Here is a 15865-nt window from a genome sequence, read left to right as displayed (position 1 = left end):
ATATTTTCATTATTTTAATGCCAAATAATTCCTAACCTAAACCTAGTAGTGGCCTATAAATAGGAAGTGATGGCTCAGTGAAATCATAAGTTTTCATTATTCTTCTGATAGAAAATTCTCTCTTCAGAAAAACTAAGCCTTCCCTTTTCTATACCTTGGCCGAACCTCTCTCTCTCTCTCTCTCTCTCTTTTCTTCTTCAAAATTTCGAACCTTAGTGATAGAGTAAGTGCCCACACACAGCAAGTGGTAACTCAATCATAGATTGGAAGACTGTGAAGGATCAAACTCAAAGAGAAGGACATTCGGGCTCAGATCTTGATAATACTCTGCGACAGAAAGGATACAAGGGTTAGAAATCTGAGTGGAAGGAGACATTAATTTCGCTACATCAATGTAAGGTTTTCTTAACTTTATATGTGTTTATTTTATCATTTTAGAAAGTTCATATTTAGGGTGTTAAACAACATACTTGTGAGTAGATCTAAGATCCTGGTAAAATAAATTCCAACAACTGGTATCAGAGCATAAATATGGATCGAGCTTAGCAAATAGAAGTAAATGGATGAGCTCTTGTTTAAGTGACTAATTCTTAGATCACTAAACACCATTTACAGGTAGCTAAGTGTTTTGAGGGGCAAAATACATTGAGGGGTGAGAACGGTAAAATTATCCCATCTCGATGTAGATCATCTATATAGAGGATCTTTGATCACAATAAGATTATAAAAATGGTTAAATGAGATAGCATATCTATATCATGGAACATATAATATGCTCTATGTAAGTCTGAGAGTGCAATTCTAAGTTCTAAGAGTGGATTCAACGAAGAATTAATAAGTAGGAATTTACTTAGTAAATTCGGTTCACTTATTGGAAGCTCAGCTTATAGAGCCATGGTAATTGATTTGCTTGCAAGAAATTTGGACTTTAAAACGATTGTTTGTTATTTGGATGGTTTCATGTTGTATTGAGTTTGATGATTGATTGATGTTTGTGAATTTTTGTGAAAAATAATTGAAATTTTGTTTCTGTAATTATTTTTATTGGATAGTATGGAAAAAATTAAGCAAGTTACTTTTTTACAGAACTTAATTTCGATTTAATTTGAATTAGTTATGATTTTTTGAAGATTCGAAAAAAAGATAGGGATGCTGCATCACCCACGCGCGCGGGGAACTGAGTGCAGCTCGGTCATACGCGTGTTCGGACAACATTTTGTCCGAGCAACACGCACGGGTGTCTGAAGACACCCCCCTCCGTGCGCGTAAATCCTGCACGTCACTCCCTGCGCCGAGGTTTCTCGGCTTGCACCCATGTGAGCGCGTGCGGACGAGTATGCAACACATACCGTCCGTACAACTCACATTTTTTTTTTCTTCGTTTTTTCATGCTTTTTCATGGATTTAACTTCCGATTTTTTGTGTAGTTTTGTATTTAGACATTTACTATTCCTATTTCAATTCTAATTATCATAATTATTTAATATTCTTTTTTAATTTAATTCATGATATTAGTGTAATTTGAATTTAAAAATAGTAAATATCTATCTTTTTGCTTAATTATCTATCTTATTTTCAAATTTGATTATATCTTATCTTATTTTTAAATTTAAGGTCAGATATTAATTTTTTTTTTAAATAATTTGACCTTATTTAAATTTAAAATAAGATAACTATAACCATGATATTTTAAATAGATGTAAGATATTTTGCTAACTTTTAAATTTTGTTATTTTATTTATTTAAATTAAATCTAAAATCTGAAAAAGATATTTATTTATCTTTTTTAATTTTTATTTAATTTTTATTTATAAAATAACATTTAATTTTTTAAAAGTAGTTAGCAAATTTTGAAATGATATTTATGTTAGTTGAAACCTAATTTTTCAAAATTGTAGGTTTAATTTAAATATTATTTTATTAATATTTTCGAAAATATATAAATATTTTTTATTTTTTAAATTTTTCGAAAAATTAATTTTTTTTTATTTAATTATTTAATTATTTTATTTTCGAAATTTAATTATTTAAAATTAAATAAATCCTACTTCAAACTATCCAGCTAACCTTGTTGCTGGAGTATGTGGTTTTAGCTTATTTGTAAGTTTTTAAAACCTATTATTACTTGATTGCAAATAGCCATGGTTAACTTATTGACAGATCCAATGATCTGATTTTAACTCATGGCTCCCTTGGTCAAGTAAATAATTTCTAACAGGTAAATTTTACAATCTTCTTTCATCTGTGTATGACCTAGCAACATGATAAGATCCATCCAAATGTGTGCCTGTGTGAGCCTATATGTTTATTTTATTATATAGATGCATATAGGTTGTTGCTAAATAAAATGTCACACCATGATAGATTTTATTTAGGTCCATTTAGTTTTTGGACCTATTCAATTAATAATAGTTATTTATTTTAAGGTTGAATTCCTCTCTTTTGGGCCTTGTGTGAAAGCTGGGAGCCATAGAAGTGGGTACGACATACTGAACCCACCAACCCCTCACATGAACTACCCCAATTGTGAAGGTCCATTTGCCTGATTTGAATAACTGTACTAGGTTAATTATATTAGTTTGACCTAATAAAATTGAATTAGCAACATAATTAACTTTTAAAATATATGAAATTTATTTTCATATTAATATTTTAAAGTTAATTTTAAGAAAAATACTTTTAGTTTTAGATATTTTTTCTAGACAAACTATTTGTATTTTTCTTGTATTTAATTAAATAAAGAATTTTAACTAACTAGATTCTTTCTGGAACTTATTTAATTAAATATTCCTATTTAAGTTATAAATTAGTTATATTAACTTATTTTTCATTTCTAACTTAAATTTTAAATTTTAGATTTTAATATTTTATTTAAATTTAAAATTAAGTTGAGGAATCCTAGGCATTAGTTATTAAAGATTCTTAAGATATTTTTTAAGTTAGTTTTAAACTTAAAATGGAATATTTTGTCAAATTAAGTGGTTATAACTTAATTTATGATATTTAATTAAATTTAAATTTGAAAATATTTAAGTTTTAGATTTTTTTCTATACAACTTAAATTAGATATTTTTTTTTTCAAATTTTTGTTGAAAAGATACTTAGTCAAATAAGATATTTTCTAGATAATTATTTCTAGACTACTTATTATTTCTAATATTTAAATAGGAAAATATTAGACATTGTCAAATTAATTATTTAAATAATTAATTTTGGTATAATTTTATTGAAGTATATTTTTTCCTAGTATTAAACTAGAGATTAATAATTAAGCTTTCTCTACACTTAATTATTTATTTCTTGAATTTAATACATTTAATTAACTTGAAAAATTAAATATCTAAGTTGATTTTCATCATGATACTTAAATATTTATTTTTCATGACACTTAATTAAATAGAAAATTATTTTTAGGTTGAAATTTAATTTTTCAACTTAAATTTAAATAATTTTCAAAATATATTTTTCTTTATTTTATTAATCAATTTCGAAAATTGCATTTTAAAGATGCAATATTTTTGAATTTTTTCTTGAAAAATAGATTAAGTTGTAAATTAATTATTTATTTTAATTCGTTCTTGGACCAACTTAAATCAATGATTTTTTCATCTATTGATTAAATTTAAAACAAATGAATTAAAATATATTATTAGCAATTGTATTAATTAGTCAAAAGAAAATCTAGATAGGTGATATTTTTGCTTGAAGTATTTTTTTTTAAGTATTTATTATTTAAGTATTTTCAAAAATTTGTATAGTTTTATACTTTATTTTTCGAATACAATAAATATATTCTTTAAAAATTTATTTTAAGTTGCTAATTAATTTAAATTAATACAACTTAAATTTATTTTCTTAATATTTATATTTAAAATTACTACTAAGATGGAAATAATTCATTTTATTACAATCACCATCTAAGTATAATTTTATAAATATTATATTAAATTCTTATTTTGAATTCTAATTCTAAATTCGAATTTAATGAATATATTTATTAGAATAATAAAGAAAATACATTTTAAAGAATGAGCTTTATTATTATTAAGATATTCGATCTCCATTGTTGGTTTTGCATCTCGTTTGTTTTAGTGAGTAATCCTCCCTAATGGAGGAACGTTCATTAGCAATTTCGCACTGTTTAATCTCGAAAGATAAGTAGTTTATAAGTGTTTTATATTGTATAGATCACCCTAATGGTGGCGACCATATTTGACTTGCAGATTGCGAAACAATGGTAGAAGCTCATAAGATAGAATAGCCTTGACTCTCGCCTAAACGGGACAACGCTGGATTCCAATCTTGATCGAATAAAAGGTTGCTAGAATGTTTAACATTTTAGATGAGCTAACAACTCTATTCAATAGATGGTAGCTTTGACTGTCGCCTAAACGGGACACTGATATCAGTTTGTTGAAAAACCTTGGAAATTATTTAGGATTGAATTTTTTTTAGTATTTTCTCATATCATTCCTACTTGTTATGTGCTTATAATTTCTGAATTGATTTTGTGTTAAACCATTATTAATTTCTATTTGTTGATTTCTATTATTTTGTAGTATCCTGTATAATCATAATGAATTCCATGTTATCACTGTTGACTGAAAATAAGCTAAATGGATCTAACTTTCCTAAATGGAATGAGAACATTAATATTGCTCTCATAGGAGAAAGTGCCTTGTTTGTTTTAACTTAGTCGTCTCCTGAAGTGCCTGGGGATAATGCATCCAAAGCTGTGAAAGAAAAGTATGAGCGTTGGCAGAAAGCAAATGACAAAGCTCTATACTTTATGCTTTCCAGCATGGTTGACACCCTCAAAACTCGGTTTTCTAAAACCGAAAAGGCTGCTGAAGTAATGACGAAGTTAAATGAGCTATTTGGTAGGGCATCACATCAGTCTTGCTTTGACGCGACTAAGAAGTACATCAATGCACGGATGGAACCCCATCAAAACGTGCGTGATCATGTTCTCCTCATTGCAAGTTATTTCCAAGAAGCCCAGGATCATGGTGCTGAAATGGATCACACTACTCAAGTAAGCCTTATCTTGAATAGTCTGACTCCAGCATTTCTACCCTACACATCAAATTATGTCATGAATAAGAAGGACATAGACTTTCATGAGTTAGTCAATGACCTTCAAACTTATGAAAATTTGATTGGAGGAGCCAAGAAGAAAGGGAATAAGCCTCAAAATTCTGGGAATGATAATGGGACGGTAAAACCTGAAGCAAATATTGCATCTGCTTCAAAACCCAAATCGAAGAAGAAGTGGAAGAACACCAAGAAGCGTGCAAAAGTCATGAAAAACAAAAAGGCTGCTGCTTCTGGTGATGCTACACTTAAAGGAAAGTGTTTCTACTGCAATGAGAAAGGTCATTGGAAACCCCAGTGTCCTAAACTTCTTGCAAAAAAACAAGGTATTTCTATTTACAAACTTTAAGAGTTTTAGTGAATTATTATCGAATTAGATTTATGATTCTGGACTAACTTTGTTTATTTGTTTTCTTCTTCTTATAGGACAAGCTACTTTAACTCAAATGAGTTGGATCAGAAAGCTGGACCAAAGGTGAAATCGTCCAGATGAAGATGAAGCTCTTGTATCTATTTTTTTGAATTAATTGTTTTAGTTTAAAGACAATTTGGATTTCGAATTTTAGTTTGGGATATTTATCCATGTTTTTCTCATATTGTTGCAATAATTTTTTTATTATTAATAAAGTTTATTTTATTTTCTATTCAAACCAATTGCAATCTATGAGATTGAGCTTCATTTACTTTATCTTAATCAACAATTACCACATTATATTTATATGTTTGTATGTGTAAGTGTTTTTATTATTGATGCAAATTCTATAATATTTACAACTCTTCACATAGTTATATTAAATAAACACTAGAAACTAATTCTATGTTTATTAATAATTGTTCATTCTAATACAATTATTAGGAATTTGTTTAATAAAAGGATCTTTTGATCTGATAGGGGTGGAAAAAAGTTAAGAAAACTATGCAGTTCAACGATCTTTTATATCTAATGAACTCTGGATAGTATTCAACTCCACAAAAACTCTATCACACTTAGAGAATCATGATCTTTACAACCTTTAGGGGTAGATCATAATCTCTATATACTTAGGGGTGGAGTTTATCCACAATACCCTATATGTATATACTTAGGGGTGGAGTCTATTCCACATTACCCTATGTAACACATATTTTCTTTAAACATGGTAGTAATATAATGACTTAGCTATTATCAATATAAATCCTTGATCTTGATTCTATGTTCCAATTTAGTTTTACTGTTGTAGTAAAAAGTTTGATAAAAGTTCTTTGATAAAGTTTCACACTACCTTAATTGAGTGGGAGAATTTTAAAATTCTATACCCATCTTCATCAGGTTGACACTTGTGATAGGTACTTAAGAACACTACTGAAATGCAAATCTAACCATTCACATGGATAGGTATAACTTATCAGAATTATGAGAATAAGATAAAGAGCTCTAGTTCAGTTTATTCGAATGACTTGAACCAAGAATTCTTAATCCTCATAAAATTTTATGGTATCTTAATTTTGATTACTTAATCTCTGGCATATATTTTTCACTTCAAATACTAGTCTGCTATGTTGATGACTTAGTCTTAACTTAAAGTTTCAGACTAATACAAAAGTCACAACTAGATAACTCTCCAAACAATAAAGAGGTTAAAAGCATTATTTAACCAGACATCTGCTATTGAGTGGGAGCTATCTGAGATTGTAATCAAATAAGGAACATTAGAAGATATTGAAGAAAGATTTATGAAAGTGATCTATATGTTAGATATTAAGGAACTGTGTATCAGTAATCCTTGTATCTCACCAACTCATTCGAAATTCTTGAGATGGTGCTTACTTTGGGGTGGAGGAGTTATTCTATAATAATTCAAGGTCTACCAGAGAAGACTTATAACTTTGTAAATTCGAAAATACCAGAAAGTTATATTGCTGAAGAAAAGTCTACACTATATTATCTCAATTACATATTTTAAAATATGAGAGATATGTCTTCTGTTTATTCAGATGTACTTTTAAACAGTAAGGATTTCAGTATCCCTTGATGAGTAAAGCATATAGTAAAGGATGTTTCATAAATGTATTTATCAACTAGTTTCCAGAAGTTTGGGTGGATTCAAATATACTACACTTAATCTGAAGATCAAGACATCAGATTGACTTATTTGCATACTTTGTTTTATATTACTGCAAGTGGGAGTTTGTTTGGTTTTCTGCCCTAAATAAAACTCTTTACAATCTGATTACTTATCAATATAAGAAATTTGAAGTGATTTATGTTTGCATGAATTTTACGTGCTAAATGGTTTAATATGTTTATTACATTTACACACAGAATCAGTTAAATCCAGATCATATGTTTATTCACAATTACAGTATCGTCAACATAGTGGAATGTGATTGTGATCATATGAATCAAAAGACTAAGTCCCTGTTTCATCAGTGTTTTGGATTTACACTAATGTGATAATCAGCGATGATGTGTACTTACACTTGGAGTAAGTGTTATGTTCTTTCCAGGACATTAGTAAAGTATACAAGTTTCGAATGTATGGAGTATACATTGGACTGGACTAACATTGCAACTTAGTTAAGATATTACAAACTTACCGTTATATCTTTCCAAGTCAATATCAGTAGTTGATCTTAAGATTAAAAGAATCTAAATCCTGATATGCTAAGGCTCAACTCAAGAGTGCTATTCATGTTCTTTGATTTATTAGTTAAGCCTACTTTTAGGTCAGGGTGATACGTATATTTTGGGAACATGATAGTATGATTGAGTGGGAGTGCTGAACATAAATATGGAATCTATAGCTTCTACTGGTGTATAGAAGTCAAGTGATGATTCCCTTTGAGCTTAGAAAATAGAAGTAAATAGATGAGCTCTTGTTTAAGTGACTAATTCTTAGATCACTAAACACCATTTACAGGTAGCTAAGTGTTTTAAGGGGCAAAATACATTGAGGGGTGAGAACGGTAAAATTATCTCATCTCGATGTAGATCATCTATATAGAGGATCTTTGATCATAATAAGATTATAACAATGGTTAATTGAGATAGCATATCTATATCGTGGAACATATAATATGCTCCATATAAGTCTGAGAGTGCAATTCTAAGTTCTAAGAGTGGATTCAACGAAGAATTAATAAGTCAATAATTGATTCGTGATTAGTCAATTATAATTCTAAAGTTAGACTATGTCTAATTTGTGAATATTCACTAAGCAGGGTCAAAATTGTAAAGAAAAGAGATTCTAGGTTTATTTATTTATTAATGGACTTTATATGTCTAGTTAATAATTAAATTAAATGACAATATTATTTAATAATCTATTTTAGTTATTAAATAATTAGTTTTGGCATTTAAAATGTTAGAATTGGAAAATTGGCGTTTTTGAGAAAATAGAAATAAAATTTGTGAAAACTGCAAAATCAAGTAGGGCCCATTATCTACACCTTGGCCGGCCACTTTATGTGGAATTTTAAATTTATATTTTCATTATTTTAATGCCAAATATTTCTTAACCTAAACCTAGTAGTTGCCTATAAATAGAAAGTGATGGCTCAGTCAAATCATAAGTTTTCATTATTCTTCTGACAGAAAATTCTCTCTTCAGAAAAACTGAGCCTTCCCTTTTCTATACCTTTGCCAAACCTCTCTCTCTCTTTTCTTCTTCAAAATTTCGAACTTTAGTGATAGAGTAAGTGCCCACACACAACAAGTGGTAACTCAATCATAGATTGGAAGACTGTGAAGGATCAAACTCAAAGAGACGGACATTCGGGCTCAGATCTTGATAATACTCTGCGACAGAAAGGATACAAGGGTTAGAGATCTAAGTGGAAGGAGACATTAATTCCGCTGCATCAATGTAAGGTTTTCTTAACTTTATATGTGTTTATTTTATCGTTTTAGAAAGTTCATATTTAGGGTGTTAAACAACATACTTGTGAGTAGATCTAAGATCCTGGTAAAATAAATTCCAACACAGCTGTGAATCACAGTAGATTTCAATGTGTTCGGCTTTCATCTTCCGGGCTAGTTTTAAACCAGCAATTAAAGCTTCATACTCAGCTTCGTTATTAGATGCTTTAAATCCAAACTTGACTGCAGCGTGCAGGTGTTGGCCCCCAGGCATGACAAGGGCAATTCCTACACCAGATAGCTGATCTATAGTTGACATGTCTACGTGTAATTTCCAAGTCAGCTTATCTTCACTGTTACTTGGCTGAAGTGTTTGTACTAGCTCGGGGTTGCTTTCTAGTATGTGTTCTTCCTTGCCTGTGCATTCTACCACAAAGTATGTTAAGGCTTGGCCTTTGATTGTTGTTCGGGGTTGGAAAGTAATTTCGTATTGGCCCAATTCCACCGCCCACTTGAGTAGCCGTCTAGAGGCATCTGACTTTTATAATATTTGGCGTAATGGTTGGTCAGTGTACACCCGAACAGGATGAGCTTGAAAATAAGGCCTTAACTTTCTTGTTACTAGAATAAGGCAGTAAGAGAGCTTTTCTATCAATGGGTATCGGCCCTAGGCCACAATGAGTCTTTTACTGATGTAGTAGACTTGGTGTTGTTTGTTGTTCTCTTCTCTGATTAGCACGATACTCACAGCATGCTCCGTGACAGCTAAGTATATTCCAAGTTCTTATCCGTCCAGAGGTTTTGAGAGTACGGGGGGTTTTGCAAGTTGTGCTTTTCGCTCTTAGAAAGCTTTTTCACATTCCTTCGTCCACTCAAATTGCTTGTTTCCTCGCACGATGTTGAAGAATGGGACACACTTGTCTGTTGATTTTGAAACAAATATGCTGCATGCGACAATCCAACCAGTCAAACTTTGCACTTCCTTGGTTTTAGTTAGTGACTTCATATCCAAGAGGGCTTGAATCTTCTCTGGATTGGATTCAATTCCCTGGGCATTGACAATGAAGCCCAGAAACTTTCCCGAGCTAACTCCAAAGGAGCACTTTAAGGGATTTAGTTTCATGTTATACTTTCTGAGGACCTTGAAGCATTTGTCCAGGTCATTTATGTGCCCCCCAGCCTTCCTAGTTCTTCTCCATCCAGAGGTTTTGAGAGTACGGGGGGTTTTGCAAGCTGTGCTTTTAGCTCTTGGAAAGCTTTTTCACATTCCTTCGTCCACTCGAATTGCTCGTTTCCTCGCAGGATGTTGAAAAATGGGACACATTTGTTTGTTGATTTTGATACGAATCTGCTGAGTGCGGCGATCCGACCAGTTAAGCTTTGTACTTCTTTGGTTTTTGTGGGCGTGTCCATATCCAGGAGGGCTTGAATCTTTTCTGGATTGGCTTCAATTCCTCGGGCATTGATGATGAAGCCTAGAAACTTTCCCGAGCTGACTCCGAAGGAACACTTTGAGGGATTTAGCTTCATGTTGTATTTTTTGAGGACTTTGAAACATTCGTCCAAGTCATCTATGTGCCCCCCAGCCTTTCTGGATTTGACGAGCATGTCATCCACATACAGTTCCATATTTCGCCTGATCTGGTCTTTAAACATTTTATTTACCAATCTTTGGTATGTTGCTCCAACGTTTTTTAGACCAAACGGCATTACTTTGTAACAATATAGACCCATATCTGTTCAGAAACTTGTATGTTCTTGGTCTGGTGGATGCATTTTGATTTGATTGTCCCCAAATAAGCATCCATGAACCTTAATATTTCATGCCCTGCTGTTGCATCCACGAGCTGATCGATTCTTGGAAGTGGAAAACAGTCTTTGGGGCATGCTTTGTTGAGGTCTGTGAAATCAATGCACACTCGCCATTTCTTGTTTGGCTTGGGCACCAATATGGGATTTGCGACCCAAGCTGGGTAGAAAGCTTCAATTATGAAATTGTTGTTGCGTAGCTTTTCTACTTCTTCTTTTAGGGCTAGTGCTCGCTCTTTGTCCAATAGCCTTCGTTTTTATTGAACTGACCAGAAATTAGGATCAATATTCAGAACGTGCGAAATGATAGATGGATCAATTCCGACCATATACGCATGTGACCAGGCGAAAATGTCTAGGTTTGCTCTCAGAAATTTTATCAATTCTGATTTTACTTCGAGCAACAAACCTTTTCCGATCTTTAGCTTTCTGGCTGGGATATCTAGATTGATCTCGATCTCTTCTAACTTTTCCACAGGTCCAACATTGCTGCTTGGGTCCCCAAGTCGAGGATCAACATCTTCATCTCCGCCTTAGGAAACTCCCTACTTGGAAATGTTTTTTCCCTTGTCTGTGCTCTGGCTGGAGGATACTTCCTTCTTAGCCTTGGCCACTGCAAGGTTATAACATTCCCGAGCAGTCTACTGGTTTCCTCTCAGACACCCTACCCCATTCTTTGTTGGAAACTTCATGCATGAGTGAAATATCGATGTGACAGCCTTTCAGTCATACAAGGTTAGTTGGCCTAGCATTACGTTAAAGGCTGAAGGAACATTTAATACCAGGGATTCTGCCATAATAGTCATGCTCGTCGGAGCTTGCCCAACAATGAGGGGTAAGAAAATTTGTCCTTGAGGTGCGACTCCTTGGCCAGAGAAACCATAGACAGGCAGGAGACATGGGGTTAGATCCTTGAGCTAGAGTCCCATCTTTTCATAGGCAGTTTTGAACAAGATATTGGAAGAGGCTCCATTATCAATCATGGTTCAGGCGACCATTTTGTTAGCTATCTGGACCTCCACAACCAACGGGTCGTTGTGTAGAAACCTGATTTTGACAACATCTTCGTCATTGAAGGTTATGGTAGGACCTCCTGCCCGTGGGATTTTGGGCTTCCTTTCTTCTATGGCCAGGATAACTTCTTCTTGCTCGTGCTGTGCTGTTCGGGCATACCTCTCCCGAGCTTTGCCCGAATCTCCAGCTATGTGTGGACCTCCAATGATGACTTGTAAATGTCCGTCTACCGGTGTAGGTAGCAAGTCTTGGTTATTGTCGTTCCTCTGATTCTGATCGGTCTTGACATACTTCTGTAAATGTGGGTTATTTTTCCTTATCAGGAATTCAATTTTCTGCTTCAGGTTGTTGCATTTGTTAGTTTCGTGGTCGTAGTCTCCATGGAATCGACAAAACTTCGTCATGTCTCTCTTGCTGACATCTTTCTTCATGGGCCCGGGCTTCTTATACAGGGCTAGCGACTGAGTGGCCATGTAAACACTTTCGATATCTTCAGTCGAGATGGTAAATGCAGTGTACTTTGCTTAATTTTCCCGGGGAGCCTGCTCGGTTTTGTTGATGAACTTTCCCTTCTTCCCATTCCCTTTCCTGTATTTGTTGTTAGAACGTTTACCGTTTGAGCTTGAATTATTTGGGTAATGGGGGAGTTGGACGGACGTTCTTGTGGAAGGAGCTTTTGACTTTCTAGGCTTTTGTTCACCTTCTTCTCGTTGAATAGCTTCTTCGAGCTTGATAAAGTCTTCAGCACGGTCAAGAAAATCACTCATTGAGTCTACCAGGTCGTTCTTCCTTATGTCCTTCCAAAGTTCACCGAGGACTTCAATGCCCCCTACTATCGCGGACAACTTTCCATCTTCAGTTAACCGTGAAACTTTGGTCGCCTCCGTCATGAATCTACTGATGTATGCTCGGAGAGGCTCACCTGGTCTTTGCTTGACTTCGACCAAGTCTCCTAAATGCAATGGAAGTTGGCGGCAGGAGGAGAATTGTGCATGGAATTCTGAGGAGAAGGCTTTTCATGAGTTGAACTTTCTAGGGGCCAGCTTGAAATACCATTGCTGGGCGGCTTTCGAGAGAGTAGCAGGAAAAATTCTGCAATATACGTCACCTCGTACTCCCTGCAGATCCATTTGCATCTCGAAATACTTGAGGTGGGAAAGAGGATCTTCTCTTCCAGTGTACAGTTTCTAGGTGGGCATTTTGAACTTGTGGCGAAACACAAGGAGATTGATCTCGGGAGAGAAAGGGGTTCCACGTGCTCAGTCCAACTCGAGATCATTATTTCTCTGCTCGGCCAAGCCTTGGAAGTTTGTCTAGTTCTGCTTGCACAGTTGGACTAACCTGTTCGGCATTTTGGCCAATTTGAGTCACGTCAGTATCTTTCTGAGCGGGAATTTGAGCACAGGTTCCGGGCTGTACGATCGTTGTGCCAAGTTGATCGTCTACTTCTCTCCTTCTATTCAGATCGTTTCTGAGATCATGGGTCGTCGCTGTTAGGTTATTTTTAGTATTAATTTTAGATTAAGTTTAGTATATTTTTAATTGAGTTTTAGTTGTGTTTGGATCATTTTTACACTTGTTATCTTTTATTTGTGCAGATTTAAAATAGAAAAAGATTAGAAAAATATCAGAGAAAAAGATAAAAATATCTGACAAAAATATCATGATATTTAAAATAGAGAAAATTGTGCAAGGAAATAGTCAAAACATAAACGTTCTAGATCTCTCTTTTATCTTTCTGGAACATCTTGAATCGTCCAATTCTAAGCAATATCGAGAGAGTTATAGCCAAATTACTATCAGTCAACGCAGTAGAAAACTCACCTCCTCTTCTAATCCTAAGCAGAATAGGTTTTCTAATCCTAAGGAGAATAGGTTTTTTTTTCTTCAGCGAATTTTATCTCATTTTATCATTTTTTGGCTATAAAAGAAGGGGACTTCAATAGTTTTGGCAAGCAATTTCAGAAAGAAAAAAAAAGGAGAGAATTCAGATACAGAGTGGAGAGATCAACTGCAAAATTGAAGGCATACTTCTCAGGGTTTTCAGCATTCTTCTCTTCTTCTCTTCTCTATTTTAATCTCTTTTCTTAAAGTTAATATGTGTAATTGTGCTACAATGAACATGAGTAACTAAACACTTTATTAGGGTTAGATGGATATTGTTTGACATTGTTTACGGTTTTAATATGATTTATTTTCCCCCTAATATCTATGTATTCTATTTTATTTGTGCTTAATTACTTTTAATTGCCTGATCACCAATTATCTGTCTATGATTTTGATGCGAGTTCTGAGAAGTGAGTGTCAAATATGCTATAGTAAAATAGAACTGAATTTCAATATTGGACGAGAGATATGGTTTAGATAGCTTATAGGATTTCTGTGTTTAACGCCTGTTGCATGTTAAATTTATCACGAGAGTAGAAAGTTTGCATGTAATTGAGATTTATATATCTCAGAAGACTATAAATTACCTTAGTAAACCTGCTATTGCATAGAAATTAATATTAGGAAAATAATCATATTAGGCCATATTCAATAGAAACAATTGAAATCGAAGCCCTAGTTTTTATTAACTTTCAATTTTCTTTAATCATTGCTTCTTACTAGTTTTCTTATTTTTCATTCTTTTCTATTCTTTTATTTAACCAAATAGAAGTAAAAGTTTAATTTTAACGTGCTTAACTACACTCCCTGTGGGATCGACCTCACTCCTGGTGAGTCTACTACTTGAAACAGTACGTACACTTGCGTGTGCAAAATACCGCAACAAGTTTTTGGCGCCGTTGCCTGGCAGTGATAGTTAATATTATTAAAAATTAAATTTTTTTCTAATTTGGTTTTCCTTTCTAATTTGAGTACTAACTCTGTTGTCTCAAGATCTTATTCTGCTTTCAGGTTCAATAGTTTATGAGAAGTCAAGGTCCAATTGCCAGATTACCTGTTGACCTTGAGATAGAAAAGACTTGTAGAAGAAACAGAAGGAGGAGGAAATTGGAAAGAGCGGCACTAGAGATTGAACAAGAAGGAGTCATGGATAACAACACCAATAATGGCAACAATGGACACAACGGAGGAGGTGTAGAAGACCAGGCTAATGGACACAACAATAATGACCGTAGCCTGAGGGACTACTTACTTCCTAACTTGACAGGGGCCCGATCCTGCATAAGGCCACCTGTTGTTGACGCCAACACTTTTGAAATCAAGCCAGCCATACTTCAGATGGTCCAATCTTCAGTCCAGTTTGGGGGACTGCCGTCAGAAGACCCAAACATGCACCTCGCCAACTTTGAAGAACTGTGCAAGACATTCAAGGTGAACGGAGTTAGCGATGATGCCATCAGACTAAGGCTGTTCCCATTCTCACTACGAGAATGAGCCAAAAGTTGGTTTATCTCTTTACCAACTAATTCTATTAATACTTGGGAGGAATTGGCCCTGAAATTCCTATCCAAGTTCTTCCCTCATGCAAAGATTGCCAAGCTGAGAGCTGATATCAACAACTTCATCCAGCAGGACAGTGAATCTCTTTATGAAGCATGGGAGAGATTCAAGGACTTACTGAGAAAGTGCCCTAATCATGGGATTGAGAAGTGGCTGCAAGTGCACAACTTTTACAATGGACTGATGAATGAAACCCAAACACTCATAGATGTCGCTGCTGGAGGAGCTTTCATGAAGAAAAGTGCTAATGAGGACTTTGAATTACTTGAAGAGATGGCTATGACTAACCAACAATGGTCAACAGAAAGAGGTCCATCTAAAAAAGTTACAGGTATGTATGAAGTGGATGCTATTACCAAGTTGACAGCTCAGGTAGAGGCCCTAACAAAACTGATAATTGTTCAAGTAAAACAAGCTCAGGTGGTTTGTGAGCTATGTGGAGGTCCTCACCCCTATGAGGAATGTCCGGTGGATGTGAATAGTTTACCAATGGATCAAGCAAAAGCCATTGGAAACTATGCCTAAAATAATAATTATGGGCGCAACCAGAAGGGGTTCTACCAGCAGAGAAATCAGCCCCAACAAAACCAACAACAGCTGCAGCAACAAAGTCCTAGTGGGGGCTCCAATTCATGATGGAGACTAGATCCTCTATTAAAACTC

General features: G+C 34.0%; 1 non-coding gene across 1 annotated transcript; it reads right to left on the bottom strand.

Annotated features, from left to right (window-relative positions):
- Positions 1–15238: 15238 nt before the first annotated feature.
- Positions 15239–15345, bottom strand: LOC115708362 (small nucleolar RNA R71). Its single transcript, XR_004009862.2, has one exon. It is a non-coding gene; the product is annotated as a small nucleolar RNA R71 (small nucleolar RNA).
- Positions 15346–15865: the final 520 nt, after the last annotated feature.

Source organism: Cannabis sativa, chromosome 1 (assembly GCF_029168945.1).
Source record: "Cannabis sativa cultivar Pink pepper isolate KNU-18-1 chromosome 1, ASM2916894v1, whole genome shotgun sequence".
Classification (NCBI taxonomy): domain Eukaryota; kingdom Viridiplantae; phylum Streptophyta; class Magnoliopsida; order Rosales; family Cannabaceae; genus Cannabis; species Cannabis sativa.
The sequence above is the reverse complement of the archived record's forward strand: the minus strand, read 5'-3'. Positions and strand labels throughout refer to the sequence as shown.